Genomic DNA, 17,896 nt, shown 5'->3' on the forward strand with positions numbered 1-17,896 from the left:
TACTGTTTAAGCTCGATGAAAGGAACATTGTTGACACTTTTCAGCAAGTTGCAATCATGAAATACAGAAATAAAGAGTTTTTCAAAAACAAGGTCTAAGTCATGGTTGAGTCACTCTGTAAGTACCATTTTGCTGTACTGTTTAAACTCAATGAAGAACACTGTTAACACTTTTCAGCAAGTTGCAATCATGAAATACAGAAATAAAGAGTTTTTCAAAAACAAGGTCTAATTCATGTTTGAGTCACTCTGTAAGAACCATTTTGCTGTACTGTTTAAGCTCGATGAAAGGAACATTGTTGACACTTTTCAGCAAGTTGCAATCATGAAATACAGAAATAAACAGTTTTTCAAAAACAAGGTCTAAGTCATGTTTGAGTCACTCTGTAAGTACCATTTTTGCTGTACTGTTTAAACTCGATGAAAGGAACACTGTTAACACTTTTCAGCAAGTTGCAATCATGAAATACAGAAATAAAGAGTTTTTCAAAAACAAGGTCTAATTCATGTTTGAGTCACTGTAAGTACCATTTTGCTGTACTGTTTAAGCTCGATGAAAGGAACATTGTTGACACTTTTCAGCAAGTTGCAATCATGAAATACAGAAATAAAGAGTTTTTCAAAAACAAGGTCTAAGTCATGGTTGAGTCACTCTGTAAGTACCATTTTGCTGTACTGTTTAAGCTCGATGAAAGGAACATTGTTGACACTTTTCAGCAAGTTGCAATCATGAAATACAGAAATAAAGAGTTTTTCAAAAACAAGGTCTAAGTCATGTTTGAGTCAATCTGTAAGTACCATTTTTGCTGTACTGTTTAAACTCGATGAAAGGAACACTGTTAACACTTTTCAGCAAGTTGCAATCATGACATACAGAAATAAAGAGTTTTTCAAAAACAAGGTCTAAGTCATGTTTGAGTCACTCTGTAAGTACCATTTTGCTGTACTGTTTAAGCTCGATGAAAGGAACATTGTTGACACTTTTCAGCAAGTTGCAATCATGAAATACAGAAATAAAGAGTTTTTCAAAAACAAGGTCTAAGTCATGTTTGAGTCACTGTAAGTACCATTTTGCTGTACTGTTTAAGCTCGATGAAAGGAACATTGTTGACACTTTTCAGCAAGTTGCAATCATGTAATACAGAAATAAAAAGTTTTTCAAAAACAAGGTCTAAGTCATGTTTGAGTCACTCTGTAAGTACCATTTTGCTGTACTGTTTAAGCTCGATGAAAGGAACATTGTTGACACTTTTCAGCAAGTTGCAATCATGTAATACAGAAATAAACAGTTTCTCAAAAACAAGGTCACTCTGTAAGTACCATGTTTGTCGAACTGCTTAATCAGGGTGATAAGAACACTGTTGACACTTTTCAGCAAGTTGCAATGATGTAATAAAGAAATAAACAGTTTCTCAAAAACAAGGTCACTCTGTAAGTACCATTTTGCTGTACTGTTTAAACTCGATGAAAGGAACACTGTTAACACTTTTCAGCAAGTTGCAATCATGAAATACAGAAGTAAAGAGTTTTTCAAAAACAAGGTCTAAGTCATGTTTGAGTCACTCTGTAAGTACCATTTTGCTGAACTGTTTAAGCTCGATGAAAGGAACATTGTTGACAATTTTCAGCAAGTTGCAATCATGAAATACAGAAATAAACAGTTTTTCAAAAACAAGGTCTAAGTCATGTTTGAGTCACTCTGTAAGAACCATTTTGCTGTACTGTTTAAGCTCGATGAAAGGAACATTGTTGACACTTTTCAGCAAGTTGCAATCATGAAATACAGAAATAAACAGTTTTTCAAAAACAAGGTCTAAGTCATGTTTGAGTCACTCTGTAAGTACCATTTTTGCTGTACTGTTTAAACTCGATGAAAGGAACACTGTTAACACTTTTCAGCAAGTTGCAATCATGAAATACAGAAATAAAGAGTTTTTCAAAAACAAGGTCTAATTCATGTTTGAGTCACTGTAAGTACCATTTTGCTGTACTGTTTAAGCTCGATGAAAGGAACATTGTTGACACTTTTCAGCAAGTTGCAATCATGAAATACAGAAATAAAGAGTTTTTCAAAAACAAGGTCTAAGTCATGGTTGAGTCACTCTGTAAGTACCATTTTGCTGTACTGTTTAAGCTCTATGAAAGGAACATTGTTGACACTTTTCAGCAAGTTGCAATCATGAAATACAGAAATAAAGAGTTTTTCAAAAACAAGGTCTAAGTCATGTTTGAGTCAATCTGTAAGTACCATTTTTGCTGTACTGTTTAAACTCGATGAAAGGAACACTGTTAACACTTTTCAGCAAGTTGCAATCATGACATACAGAAATAAAGAGTTTTTCAAAAACAAGGTCTAAGTCATGTTTGAGTCACTCTGTAAGTACCATTTTGCTGTACTGTTTAAGCTCGATGAAAGGAACATTGTTGACACTTTTCAGCAAGTTGCAATCATGAAATACAGAAATAAAGAGTTTTTCAAAAACAAGGTCTAAGTCATGTTTGAGTCACTCTGTAAGTACCATTTTGCTGTACTGTTTAAGCTCGATGAAAGGAACATTGTTGACACTTTTCAGCAAGTTGCAATCATGTAATACAGAAATAAAAAGTTTTTCAAAAACAAGGTCTAAGTCATGTTTGAGTCACTCTGTAAGTACCATTTTGCTGTACTGTTTAAGCTCGATGAAAGGAACATTGTTGACACTTTTCAGCAAGTTGCAATCATGTAATACAGAAATAAACAGTTTCTCAAAAACAAGGTCACTCTGTAAGTACCATTTTGCTGTACTGTTTAAACTCGATGAAAGGAACACTGTTAACACTTTTCAGCAAGTTGCAATCATGAAATACAGAAGTAAAGAGTTTTTCAAAAACAAGGTCTAATTCATGTTTGAGTCACTCTGTAAGAACCATTTTGCTGTACTGTTTAAGCTCGATGAAAGGAACATTGTTGACACTTTTCAGCAAGTTGCAATCATGAAATACAGAAATAAACAGTTTTTGAAAAACAAGGTCTAAGTCATGTTTGAGTCACTCTGTAAGTACCATTTTTGCTGTACTGTTTAAACTCGATGAAAGGAACACTGTTAACACTTTTCAGCAAATTGCAATCATGAAATACAGAAATAAAGAGTTTTTCAAAAACAAGGTCTAATTCATGTTTGAGTCACTCTGTAAGAACCATTTTGCTGTACTGTTTAAGCTCGATGAAAGGAACATTGTTGACACTTTTCAGCAAGTTGCAATCATGAAATACAGAAATAAAGAGTTTTTCAAAAACAAGGTCTAAGTCATGTTTGAGTCACTCTGTAAGTACCATTTTGCTGTACTGTTTAAACTCAATGAAGAACCCTGTTAACACTTTTCAGCAAGATGCAATCATGAAATACAGAAATAAAGAGTTTTTCAAAAACAAGGTCTAAGTCATGTTTGAGTCACAGTGTAAGTACCATTTTGCTGTACTGTTTAAGCTCGATGAAAGGAACATTGTTGACTCTTTTCAGCAAGTTGCAATCATGAAATACTGAAATAAAGAGTTTTTCAAAAACAAGGTCTAAGTCATGTTTGAGTCACTCTGTAAGAACCATTTTGCTGTACTGTTTAAGCTCGATGAAAGGAACATTGTTGACACTTTTCAGCAAGTTGCAATCATGAAATACAGAAATAAACAGTTTTTCAAAAACAAGGTCTAAGTCATGTTTGAGTCACTCTGTAAGTACCATTTTTGTTGTACTGTTTAAACTCGATGAAAGGAACACTGTTAACACTTTTCAGCAAGTTGCAATCATGAAATACAGAAATAAAGAGTTTTTCAAAAACAAGGTCTAATTCATGTTTGAGTCACTGTAAGTACCATTTTGCTGTACTGTTTAAGCTCGATGAAAGGAACATTGTTGACACTTTTCAGCAAGTTGCAATCATGAAATACAGAAATAAAGAGTTTTTCAAAAACAAGGTCTAAGTCATGTTTGAGTCACTCTGTAAGTACCATTTTGCTGTACTGTTTAAGCTCGATGAAAGGAACATTGTTGACACTTTTCAGCAAGTTGCAATCATGAAATACAGAAATAAAGAGTTTTTGAAAAACAAGGTCTAAGTCATGTTTCAGTCACTCTGTAAGTACCATTTTTGTTGTACTGTTTAAACTCGATGAAAGGAACACTGTTAACACTTTTCAGCAAGTTGCAAATCATGAAATACAGAAATAAAGAGTTTTTCAAAAACAAGGTCTAATTCATGTTTAAGTCACTCTGTAAGAACCATTTTGCTGTACTGTTTAAGCTCGATGAAAGGAACATTGTTGACACTTTTCAGCAAGTTGCAATCATGAAATACAGAAATAAACAGTTTTTCAAAAACAAGGTCTAAGTCCTGTTTGAGTCAATCTGTAAGTACCATTTTTGCTGTACTGTTTAAACTCGATGAAAGGAACACTGTTAACACTTTTCAGCAAGTTGCAATCATGACATACAGAAATAAAGAGTTTTTCAAAAACAAGGTCTAAGTCATGTTTGAGTCACTCTGTAAGTACCATTTTGCTGTACTGTTTAAGCTCGATGAAAGGAACATTGTTGACACTTTTCAGCAAGTTGCAATCATGAAATACAGAAATAAAGAGTTTTTCAAAAACAAGGTCTAAGTCATGTTTGAGTCACTCTGTAAGTACCATTTTGCTGTACTGTTTAAGCTCGATGAAAGGAACATTGTTGACACTTTTCAGCAAGTTGCAATCATGTAATACAGAAATAAAAAGTTTTTCAAAAACAAGGTCTAAGTCATGTTTGAGTCACTCTGTAAGTACCATTTTGCTGTACTGTTTAAGCTCGATGAAAGGAACATTGTTGACACTTTTCAGCAAGTTGCAATCATGTAATACAGAAATAAAAAGTTTCTCAAAAACAAGGTCACTCTGTAAGTACCATGTTTGTCGAACTGCTTAATCAGGGTGATAAGAACACTGTTGACACTTTTCAGCAAGTTGCAATGATGTAATAAAGAAATAAACAGTTTCTCAAAAACAAGGTCACTCTGTAAGTACCATTTTGCTGTACTGTTTAAACTCGATGAAAGGAACACTGTTAACACTTTTCAGCAAGTTGCAATCATGAAATACAGAAATAAAGAGTTTTTCAAAAACAAGGTCTAATTCATGTTTGAGTCACTCTGTAAGAACCATTTTGCTGTACTGTTTAAGCTCGATGAAAGGAACATTGTTGACACTTTTCAGCAAGTTGCAATCATGAAATACAGAAATAAACAGTTTTTGAAAAACAAGGTCTAAGTCATGTTTGAGTCACTCTGTAAGTACCATTTTTGCTGTACTGTTTAAACTCGATGAAAGGAACATTGTTGACACTTTTCAGCAAGTTGCAATCATGAAATACAGAAATAAACAGTTTTTCAAAAACAAGGTCTAAGTCATGTTTGAGTCAATCTGTAAGTACCATTTTTGCTGTACTGTTTAACCTGTTGGGTCTAGGGGGCAGCATTTGCACGTCTGGATAAAAAAAATGTACCCGATTTAATCTGGTTACTAATCCTACCCAGTAACTAGAATATGCATATACTTATTATATATGGATAGAAAACACTCTAAAGTTTCCAAAACTGTTTGAATGGTGTCTGTGAGTATAACAGAACTCATTTGGCAGGCAAAACCCTGAGACATTTTCTGACAGGAAGTGGATACCTGATGTGTTGTATTGACTTTAAAGCTATCCCATTGAAAAACACAGGGGTTTAGGAATATTTTGGCACTTCCTATTGCTTCCACTAGATGTCACCAGCCTTTACAAAGTGTTTTGAGTCTTCTGGAGGGAGATCTGACCGAACAAGAGCCATGGAACGGTGATGTCCCATTAGACACCTGGCGCGCTACTTCATGTTGGGTACCCTCGTTCCAATACGTTATAAAAGGCTATGCATTCGTCCACCTTGAATATTATTCATGTTCTGGTTAAAAAAGGCCCTAATGATTTATGCTATACAACGTTTGACATGTTTGAACGAACGGAAATATATTTTTTCCCCTCGTTCATGACGAGAAGTCCGGCTGGCTTACATCATGTGCTAACGAGACGGAGATTTTTGGACATAAATGATGAGCTTTTTTGAACAAAACTACATTCGTTATGGACCTGTGATACCTGGAAGTGACATCTGATGAAGAGAATCAAAGGTAATGGATTATTTACATAGTATTTTCGATTTTAGATCTCCCCAACATGACGTCTAGTCTGTATCGCAACGCGTATTTTTCTGGGCACAGTGCTCAGATTATTGCAAAGTGTGATTTCCCAGTAAGGTTATTTTTAAATCTGGCAAGTTGATTGCGTTCAAAAGATGTAAATCTATAATTCTTTAAATGACAATATAATATTTTAACAATGTTTTCTAATTTTAATTATTTAATTTCTGACGCTGACTTGACTGCCGGTTATTGGAGGGAAACGATTTCCTCAACATCAATGCCATAGTAAAACGCTGTTTTTGTATATAAATATGAACTTGATAGAACTAAAAATGCATGCATTGTCTAACATAATGTCCTAGGAGTGTCATCTGATGGAGATTGTAAAAGGTTAGTGTATCATTTTAGCTGGTTTTATGGTTTTGGTGACCCTGTCTTTGACTTGACAAAACATTACACACAACTCTTGTAAATGTACTGTCCTAACATACTCTAAATTTATGCTTTCGCCGTAAAACCTTTTTGAAATCGTAAAACGTGGTTAGATTAAGGAGATGTTTATCTTTCAAATGGTGTAACATAGTTGTATTTTTGAAAAATTTGAATTTTGACATTTATTTGGATTCAAATTTGCCGCTCTTGAAATGCACCTGCTGTTGATGGAGTGCACCACAGGTGGCACGCTAGCGTCCCACCTAGCCCCAAGAGGTTAAACTCGATGAAAGGAACACTGTTAACACTTTTCAGCAAGTTGCAATCATGAAATACAGAAATAAAGAGTTTTTCAAAAACAAGGTCTAATTCATGTTTGAGTCACTGTAAGTACCATTTTGCTGTACTGTTTAAGCTCGATGAAAGGAACATTGTTGACACTTTTCAGCAAGTTGCAATCATGAAATACAGAAATAAAGAGTTTTTCAAAAACAAGGTCTAATTCATGTTTGAGTCACTCTGTAAGAACCATTTTGCTGTACTGTTTAAGCTCGATGAAAGGAACATTGTTGACACTTTTCAGCAAGTTGCAATCATGAAATACAGAAATAAACAGTTTTTGTAAAACAAGGTCTAAGTCATGTTTGAGTCACTCTGTAAGTACCATTTTTGCTGTACTGTTTAAACTCGATGAAAGGAACACTGTTAACACTTTTCAGCAAATTGCAATCATGAAATACAGAAATGAAGAGTTTTTGAAAAACAAGGTCTAATTCATGTTTGAGTCACTCTGTAAGAACCATTTTGCTGTACTGTTTAAGCTCGATGAAAGGAACATTGTTGACACTTTTCAGCAAGTTGCAATCATGAAATACAGAAATAAACAGTTTTTCAAAAACAAGGTCTAAGTCATGTTTGAGTCAATCTGTAAGTACCATTTTTGCTGTACTGTTTAAACTCGATGTAAGGAACACTGTTAACACTTTTCAGCAAGTTGCAATCATGAAATACAGAAATAAAGAGTTTTTCAAAAACAAGGTCTAATTCATGTTTGAGTCACTGTAAGTACCATTTTGCTGTACTGTTTAAGCTCGATGAAAGGAACATTGTTGACACTTTTCAGCAAGTTGCAATCATGAAATACAGAAATAAAGAGTTTTTCAAAAACAAGGTCTAAGTCATGTTTGAGTCACTCTGTAAGTACCATTTTGCTGTACTGTTTAAACTCAATGAAGAACCCTGTTAACACTTTTCAGCAAGATGCAATCATGAAATACAGAAATAAAGAGTTTTTCAAAAACAAGGTCTAATTCATGTTTGAGTCACTGTAAGTACCATTTTGCTGTACTGTTTAAGCTCGATGAAAGGAACATTGTTGACACTTTTCAGCAAGTTGCAATCATGAAATACAGAAATAAAGAGTTTTTCAAAAACAAGGTCTAATTCATGTTTGAGTCACTCTGTAAGAACCATTTTGCTGTACTGTTTAAGCTCGATGAAAGGAACATTGTTGACACTTTTCAGCAAGTTGCAATCATGAAATACAGAAATAAACAGTTTTTGTAAAACAAGGTCTAAGTCATGTTTGAGTCACTCTGTAAGTACCATTTTTGCTGTACTGTTTAAACTCGATGAAAGGAACACTGTTAACACTTTTCAGCAAATTGCAATCATGAAATACAGAAATGAAGAGTTTTTGAAAAACAAGGTCTAATTCATGTTTGAGTCACTCTGTAAGAACCATTTTGCTGTACTGTTTAAGCTCGATGAAAGGAACATTGTTGACACTTTTCAGCAAGTTGCAATCATGAAATACAGAAAAAAACAGTTTTTCAAAAACAAGGTCTAAGTCATGTTTGAGTCAATCTGTAAGTACCATTTTTGCTGTACTGTTTAAACTCGATGTAAGGAACACTGTTAACACTTTTCAGCAAGTTGCAATCATGAAATACAGAAATAAAGAGTTTTTCAAAAACAAGGTCTAATTCATGTTTGAGTCACTGTAAGTACCATTTTGCTGTACTGTTTAAGCTCGATGAAAGGAACATTGTTGACACTTTTCAGCAAGTTGCAATCATGAAATACAGAAATAAAGAGTTTTTCAAAAACAAGGTCTAAGTCATGTTTGAGTCACTCTGTAAGTACCATTTTGCTGTACTGTTTAAACTCAATGAAGAACCCTGTTAACACTTTTCAGCAAGATGCAATCATGAAATACAGAAATAAAGAGTTTTTCAAAAACAAGGTCTAAGTCATGTTTGAGTCACAGTGTAAGTACCATTTTGCTGTACTGTTTAAGCTCGATGAAAGGAACATTGTTGACAATTTTCAGCAAGTTGCAATCATGAAATACAGAAATAAAGAGTTTTTCAAAAACAAGGTCTAAGTCATGTTTGAGTCACTCTGTAAGAACCATTTTGCTGTACTGTTTAAGCTCGATGAAAGGAACATTGTTGACACTTTTCAGCAAGTTGCAATCATGAAATACAGAAATAAACAGTTTTTGAAAAACAAGGTCTAAGTCATGTTTGAGTCACTCTGTAAGTACCATTTTTGCTGTACTGTTTAAACTCGATGAAAGGAACATTGTTGACACTTTTCAGCAAGTTGCAATCATGAAATACAGAAATAAACAGTTTTTCAAAAACAAGGTCTAAGTCATGTTTGAGTCAATCTGTAAGTACCATTTTTGCTGTACTGTTTAAACTCGATGAAAGGAACACTGTTAACACTTTTCAGCAAGTTGCAATCATGAAATACAGAAATAAAGAGTTTTTCAAAAACAAGGTCTAATTCATGTTTGAGTCACTGTAAGTACCATTTTGCTGTACTGTTTAAGCTCGATGAAAGGAACATTGTTGACACTTTTCAGCAAGTTGCAATCATGAAATACAGAAATAAAGAGTTTTTCAAAAACAAGGTCTAATTCATGTTTGAGTCACTCTGTAAGAACCATTTTGCTGTACTGTTTAAGCTCGATGAAAGGAACATTGTTGACACTTTTCAGCAAGTTGCAATCATGAAATACAGAAATAAACAGTTTTTGTAAAACAAGGTCTAAGTCATGTTTGAGTCACTCTGTAAGTACCATTTTTGCTGTACTGTTTAAACTCGATGAAAGGAACACTGTTAACACTTTTCAGCAAATTGCAATCATGAAATACAGAAATGAAGAGTTTTTGAAAAACAAGGTCTAATTCATGTTTGAGTCACTCTGTAAGAACCATTTTGCTGTACTGTTTAAGCTCGATGAAAGGAACATTGTTGACACTTTTCAGCAAGTTGCAATCATGAAATACAGAAATAAACAGTTTTTCAAAAACAAGGTCTAAGTCATGTTTGAGTCAATCTGTAAGTACCATTTTTGCTGTACTGTTTAAACTCGATGTAAGGAACACTGTTAACACTTTTCAGCAAGTTGCAATCATGAAATACAGAAATAAAGAGTTTTTCAAAAACAAGGTCTAATTCATGTTTGAGTCACTGTAAGTACCATTTTGCTGTACTGTTTAAGCTCGATGAAAGGAACATTGTTGACACTTTTCAGCAAGTTGCAATCATGAAATACAGAAATAAAGAGTTTTTCAAAAACAAGGTCTAAGTCATGTTTGAGTCACTCTGTAAGTACCATTTTGCTGTACTGTTTAAACTCAATGAAGAACCCTGTTAACACTTTTCAGCAAGATGCAATCATGAAATACAGAAATAAAGAGTTTTTCAAAAACAAGGTCTAAGTCATGTTTGAGTCACAGTGTAAGTACCATTTTGCTGTACTGTTTAAGCTCGATGAAAGGAACATTGTTGACAATTTTCAGCAAGTTGCAATCATGAAATACAGAAATAAAGAGTTTTTCAAAAACAAGGTCTAAGTCATGTTTGAGTCACTCTGTAAGAACCATTTTGCTGTACTGTTTAAGCTCGATGAAAGGAACATTGTTGACACTTTTCAGCAAGTTGCAATCATGAAATACAGAAATAAACAGTTTTTGAAAAACAAGGTCTAAGTCATGTTTGAGTCACTCTGTAAGTACCATTTTTGCTGTACTGTTTAAACTCGATGAAAGGAACATTGTTGACACTTTTCAGCAAGTTGCAATCATGAAATACAGAAATAAACAGTTTTTCAAAAACAAGGTCTAAGTCATGTTTGAGTCAATCTGTAAGTACCATTTTTGCTGTACTGTTTAAACTCGATGAAAGGAACACTGTTAACACTTTTCAGCAAGTTGCAATCATGAAATACAGAAATAAAGAGTTTTTCAAAAACAAGGTCTAATTCATGTTTGAGTCACTGTAAGTACCATTTTGCTGTACTGTTTAAGCTCGATGAAAGGAACATTGTTGACACTTTTCAGCAAGTTGCAATCATGAAATACAGAAATAAAGAGTTTTTCAAAAACAAGGTCTAATTCATGTTTGAGTCACTCTGTAAGAACCATTTTGCTGTACTGTTTAAGCTCGATGAAAGGAACATTGTTGACACTTTTCAGCAAGTTGCAATCATGAAATACAGAAATAAACAGTTTTTGTAAAACAAGGTCTAAGTCATGTTTGAGTCACTCTGTAAGTACCATTTTTGCTGTACTGTTTAAACTCGATGAAAGGAACACTGTTAACACTTTTCAGCAAATTGCAATCATGAAATACAGAAATGAAGAGTTTTTGAAAAACAAGGTCTAATTCATGTTTGAGTCACTCTGTAAGAACCATTTTGCTGTACTGTTTAAGCTCGATGAAAGGAACATTGTTGACACTTTTCAGCAAGTTGCAATCATGAAATACAGAAATAAACAGTTTTTCAAAAACAAGGTCTAAGTCATGTTTGAGTCAATCTGTAAGTACCATTTTTGCTGTACTGTTTAAACTCGATGTAAGGAACACTGTTAACACTTTTCAGCAAGTTGCAATCATGAAATACAGAAATAAAGAGTTTTTCAAAAACAAGGTCTAATTCATGTTTGAGTCACTGTAAGTACCATTTTGCTGTACTGTTTAAGCTCGATGAAAGGAACATTGTTGACACTTTTCAGCAAGTTGCAATCATGAAATACAGAAATAAAGAGTTTTTCAAAAACAAGGTCTAAGTCATGTTTGAGTCACTCTGTAAGTACCATTTTGCTGTACTGTTTAAACTCAATGAAGAACCCTGTTAACACTTTTCAGCAAGATGCAATCATGAAATACAGAAATAAAGAGTTTTTCAAAAACAAGGTCTAAGTCATGTTTGAGTCACAGTGTAAGTACCATTTTGCTGTACTGTTTAAGCTCGATGAAAGGAACATTGTTGACAATTTTCAGCAAGTTGCAATCATGAAATACAGAAATAAAGAGTTTTTCAAAAACAAGGTCTAAGTCATGTTTGAGTCACTCTGTAAGAACCATTTTGCTGTACTGTTTAAGCTCGATGAAAGGAACATTGTTGACACTTTTCAGCAAGTTGCAATCATGAAATACAGAAATAAACAGTTTTTCAAAAACAAGGTCTAAGTCATGTTTGAGTCACTCTGTAAGTACCATTTTTGCTGTACTGTTTAAACTCGATGAAAGGAACACTGTTAACACTTTTCAGCAAGTTGCAATCATGAAATACAGAAATAAAGACTTTTTCAAAAACAAGGTCTAATTCATGTTTGAGTCACTGTAAGTACCATTTTGCTGTACTGTTTAAGCTCGATGAAAGGAACATTGTTGACACTTTTCAGCAAGTTGCAATCATGAAATACAGAAATAAAGAGTTTTTCAAAAACAAGGTCTAAGTCATGTTTGAGTCACTCTGTAAGTACCATTTTGCTGTACTGTTTAAGCTCGATGAAAGGAACATTGTTGACACTTTTCAGCAAGTTGCAATCATGAAATACAGAAATAAAGAGTTTTTCAAAAACAAGGTCTAAGTCATGTTTGAGTCAATCTGTAAGTACCATTTTTGCTGTACTGTTTAAACTCGATGAAAGGAACACTGTTAACACTTTTCAGCAAGTTGCAATCATGACATACAGAAATAAAGAGTTTTTCAAAAACAAGGTCTAAGTCATGTTTGAGTCACTCTGTAAGTACCATTTTGCTGTACTGTTTAAGCTCGATGAAAGGAACATTGTTGACACTTTTCAGCAAGTTGCAATCATGAAATACAGAAATAAAGAGTTTTTCAAAAACAAGGTCTAAGTCATGTTTGAGTCACTCTGTAAGTACCATTTTGCTGTACTGTTTAAGCTCGATGAAAGGAACATTGTTGACACTTTTCAGCAAGTTGCAATCATGTAATACAGAAATAAAAAGTTTTTCAAAAACAAGGTCTAAGTCATGTTTGAGTCACTCTGTAAGTACCATTTTGCTGTACTGTTTAAGCTCGATGAAAGGAACATTGTTGACACTTTTCAGCAAGTTGCAATCATGTAATACAGAAATAAACAGTTTCTCAAAAACAAGGTCACTCTGTAAGTACCATGTTTGTCGAACTGCTTAATCAGGGTGATAAGAACACTGTTGACACTTTTCAGCAAGTTGCAATGATGTAATAAAGAAATAAACAGTTTCTCAAAAACAAGGTCACTCTGTAAGTACCATTTTGCTGTACTGTTTAAACTCGATGAAAGGAACACTGTTAACACTTTTCAGCAAGTTGCAATCATGAAATACAGAAATAAAGAGTTTTTCAAAAACAAGGTCTAATTCATGTTTGAGTCACTCTGTAAGAACCATTTTGCTGTACTGTTTAAGCTCGATGAAAGGAACATTGTTGACACTTTTCAGCAAGTTGCAATCATGAAATACAGAAATAAACAGTTTTTGAAAAACAAGGTCTAAGTCATGTTTGAGTCACTCTGTAAGTACCATTTTTGCTGTACTGTTTAAACTCGATGAAAGGAACACTGTTAACATTTTTCAGCAAATTGCAATCATGAAATACAGAAATAAAGAGTTTTTCAAAAACAAGTTCTAATTCATGTTTGAGTCACTCTGTAAGTACCATTTTTGCTGTACTGTTTAAACTCGATGAAAGGAACACTGTTAACACTTTTCAGCAAATTGCAATCATGAAATACAGAAATAAAGAGTTTTTCAAAAACAAGGTCTAATTCATGTTTGAGTCACTCTGTAAGTACCATTTTTGCTGTACTGTTTAAACTCGATGAAAGGAACACTGTTAACACTTTTCAGCAAGTTGCAATCATGAAATACAGAAATAAAGAGTTTTTCAAAAACAAGGTCTAATTCATGTTTGAGTCACTGTAAGTACCATTTTGCTGTACTGTTTAAGCTCGATGAAAGGAACATTGTTGACACTTTTCAGCAAGTTGCAATCATGAAATACAGAAATAAAGAGTTTTTCAAAAACAAGGTCTAAGTCATGTTTGAGTCACTCTGTAAGTACCATTTTGCTGTACAATTTAAACTCAATGAAGAACCCTGTTAACACTTTTCAGCAAGATGCAATCATGAAATACAGAAATAAAGAGTTTTTCAAAAACAAGGTCTAAGTCATGTTTGAGTCACAGTGTAAGTACCATTTTGCTGTACTGTTTAAGCTCGATGAAAGGAACATTGTTGACTCTTTTCAGCAAGTTGCAATCATGAAATACAGAAATAAACAGTTTTTCAAAAACAAGGTCTAAGTCATGTTTGAGTCACTCTGTAAGAACCATTTTGCTGTACTGTTTAAGCTCGATGAAAGGAACATTGTTGACACTTTTCAGCAAGTTGCAATCATGAAATACAGAAATAAACAGTTTTTCAAAAACAAGGTCTAAGTCATGTTTGAGTCAATCTGTAAGTACCATTTTTGCTGTACTGTTTAAACTCGATGAAAGGAACACTGTTAACACTTTTCAGCAAGTTGCAATCATGACATACAGAAATAAAGAGTTTTTCAAAAACAAGGTCTAAGTCATGTTTGAGTCACTCTGTAAGTACCATTTTGCTGTACTGTTTAAGCTCGATGAAAGGAACATTGTTGACACTTTTCAGCAAGTTGCAATCATGAAATACAGAAATAAAGAGTTTTTCAAAAACAAGGTCTAAGTCATGTTTGAGTCACTCTGTAAGTACCATTTTGCTGTACTGTTTAAGCTCGATGAAAGGAACATTGTTGACACTTTTCAGCAAGTTGCAATCATGTAATACAGAAATAAAAAGTTTTTCAAAAACAAGGTCTAAGTCATGTTTGAGTCACTCTGTAAGTACCATTTTGCTGTACTGTTTAAGCTCGATGAAAGGAACATTGTTGACACTTTTCAGCAAGTTGCAATCATGTAATACAGAAATAAACAGTTTCTCAAAAACAAGGTCACTCTGTAAGTACCATGTTTGTCGAACTGCTTAATCAGGGTGATAAGAACACTGTTGACACTTTTCAGCAAGTTGCAATGATGTAATAAAGAAATAAACAGTTTCTCAAAAACAAGGTCACTCTGTAAGTACCATTTTGCTGTACTGTTTAAACTCGATGAAAGGAACACTGTTAACACTTTTCAGCAAGTTGCAATCATGAAATACAGAAATAAAGAGTTTTTCAAAAACAAGGTCTAATTCATGTTTGAGTCACTCTGTAAGAACCATTTTGCTGTACTGTTTAAGCTCGATGAAAGGAACATTGTTGACACTTTTCAGCAAGTTGCAATCATGAAATACAGAAATAAACAGTTTTTGAAAAACAAGGTCTAAGTCATGTTTGAGTCACTCTGTAAGTACCATTTTTGCTGTACTGTTTAAACTCGATGAAAGGAACACTGTTAACATTTTTCAGCAAATTGCAATCATGAAATACAGAAATAAAGAGTTTTTCAAAAACAAGTTCTAATTCATGTTTGAGTCACTCTGTAAGTACCATTTTTGCTGTACTGTTTAAACTCGATGAAAGGAACACTGTTAACACTTTTCAGCAAATTGCAATCATGAAATACAGAAATAAAGAGTTTTTCAAAAACAAGGTCTAATTCATGTTTGAGTCACTCTGTAAGTACCATTTTTGCTGTACTGTTTAAACTCGATGAAAGGAACACTGTTAACACTTTTCAGCAAGTTGCAATCATGAAATACAGAAATAAAGAGTTTTTCAAAAACAAGGTCTAATTCATGTTTGAGTCACTGTAAGTACCATTTTGCTGTACTGTTTAAGCTCGATGAAAGGAACATTGTTGACACTTTTCAGCAAGTTGCAATCATGAAATACAGAAATAAAGAGTTTTTCAAAAACAAGGTCTAAGTCATGTTTGAGTCACTCTGTAAGTACCATTTTGCTGTACAATTTAAACTCAATGAAGAACCCTGTTAACACTTTTCAGCAAGATGCAATCATGAAATACAGAAATAAAGAGTTTTTCAAAAACAAGGTCTAAGTCATGTTTGAGTCACAGTGTAAGTACCATTTTGCTGTACTGTTTAAGCTCGATGAAAGGAACATTGTTGACTCTTTTCAGCAAGTTGCAATCATGAAATACAGAAATAAACAGTTTTTCAAAAACAAGGTCTAAGTCATGTTTGAGTCACTCTGTAAGAACCATTTTGCTGTACTGTTTAAGCTCGATGAAAGGAACATTGTTGACACTTTTCAGCAAGTTGCAATCATGAAATACAGAAATAAACAGTTTTTCAAAAACAAGGTCTAAGTCATGTTTGAGTCAATCTGTAAGTACCATTTTTGCTGTACTGTTTAAACTCGATGAAAGGAACACTGTTAACACTTTTCAGCAAGTTGCAATCATGAAATACAGAAATAAAGAGTTTTTCAAAAACAAGGTCTAATTCATGTTTGAGTCACTGTAAGTACCATTTTGCTGTACTGTTTAAGCTCGATGAAAGGAACATTGTTGACACTTTTCAGCAAGTTGCAATCATGAAATACAGAAATAAACAGTTTTTCAAAAACAAGGTCTAAGTCATGTTTGAGTCACTCTGTAAGTACCATTTTTGCTGTACTGTTTAAACTCGATGAAAGGAACACTGTTAACACTTTTCAGCAAGTTGCAATCATGAAATACAGAAATAAAGAGTTTTTCAAAAACAAGGTCTAATTCATGTTTGAGTCACTGTAAGTACCATTTTGCTGTACTGTTTAAGCTCGATGAAAGGAACATTGTTGACACTTTTCAGCAAGTTGCAATCATGAAATACAGAAATAAAGAGTTTTTCAAAAACAAGGTCTAAGTCATGTTTGAGTCACTCTGTAAGTACCATTTTGCTGTACAATTTAAACTCAATGAAGAACCCTGTTAACACTTTTCAGCAAGATGCAATCATGAAATACAGAAATAAAGAGTTTTTCAAAAACAAGGTCTAAGTCATGTTTGAGTCACAGTGTAAGTACCATTTTGCTGTACTGTTTAAGCTCGATGAAAGGAACATTGTTGACTCTTTTCAGCAAGTTGCAATCATGAAATACAGAAATAAACAGTTTTTCAAAAACAAGGTCTAAGTCATGTTTGAGTCACTCTGTAAGAACCATTTTGCTGTACTGTTTAAGCTCGATGAAAGGAACATTGTTGACACTTTTCAGCAAGTTGCAATCATGAAATACAGAAATAAACAGTTTTTCAAAAACAAGGTCTAAGTCATGTTTGAGTCAATCTGTAAGTACCATTTTTGCTGTACTGTTTAAACTCGATGAAAGGAACACTGTTAACACTTTTCAGCAAGTTGCAATCATGAAATACAGAAATAAAGAGTTTTTCAAAAACAAGGTCTAATTCATGTTTGAGTCACTGTAAGTACCATTTTGCTGTACTGTTTAAGCTCGATGAAAGGAACATTGTTGACATTTTTCAGCAAGTTGCAATCATGAAATACAGAAATAAAGAGTTTTTCAAAAACAAGGTCTAAGTCATGTTTGAGTCACTCTGTAAGTACCATTTTGCTGTACAGTTTAAACTCAATGAAGAACCCTGTTAACACTTTTCAGCAAGATGCAATCATGAAATACAGAAATAAAGAGTTTTTCAAAAACAAGGTCTAAGTCATGTTTTAGTCACAGTGTAAGTACCATTTTGCTGTACTGTTTAAGCTCGATGAAAGGAACATTGTTGACTCTTTTCAGCAAGTTGCAATCATGAAATACAGAAATAAACAGTTTTTCAAAAACAAGGTCTAAGTCATGTTTGAGTCACTCTGTAAGAACCATTTTGCTGTACTGTTTAAGCTCGATGAAAGGAACATTGTTGACACTTTTCAGCAAGTTGCAATCATGAAATACAGAAATAAACAGTTTTTCAAAAACAAGGTCTAAGTCATGTTTGAGTCACTCTGTAAGTACCATTTTTGCTGTACTGTTTAAACTCGATGAAAG

This window comes from Salmo salar, chromosome 03, assembly GCF_965601325.2.
Source record: "Salmo salar chromosome 03, fSalSal1, whole genome shotgun sequence".
Lineage (NCBI taxonomy): Eukaryota > Metazoa > Chordata > Actinopteri > Salmoniformes > Salmonidae > Salmo > Salmo salar.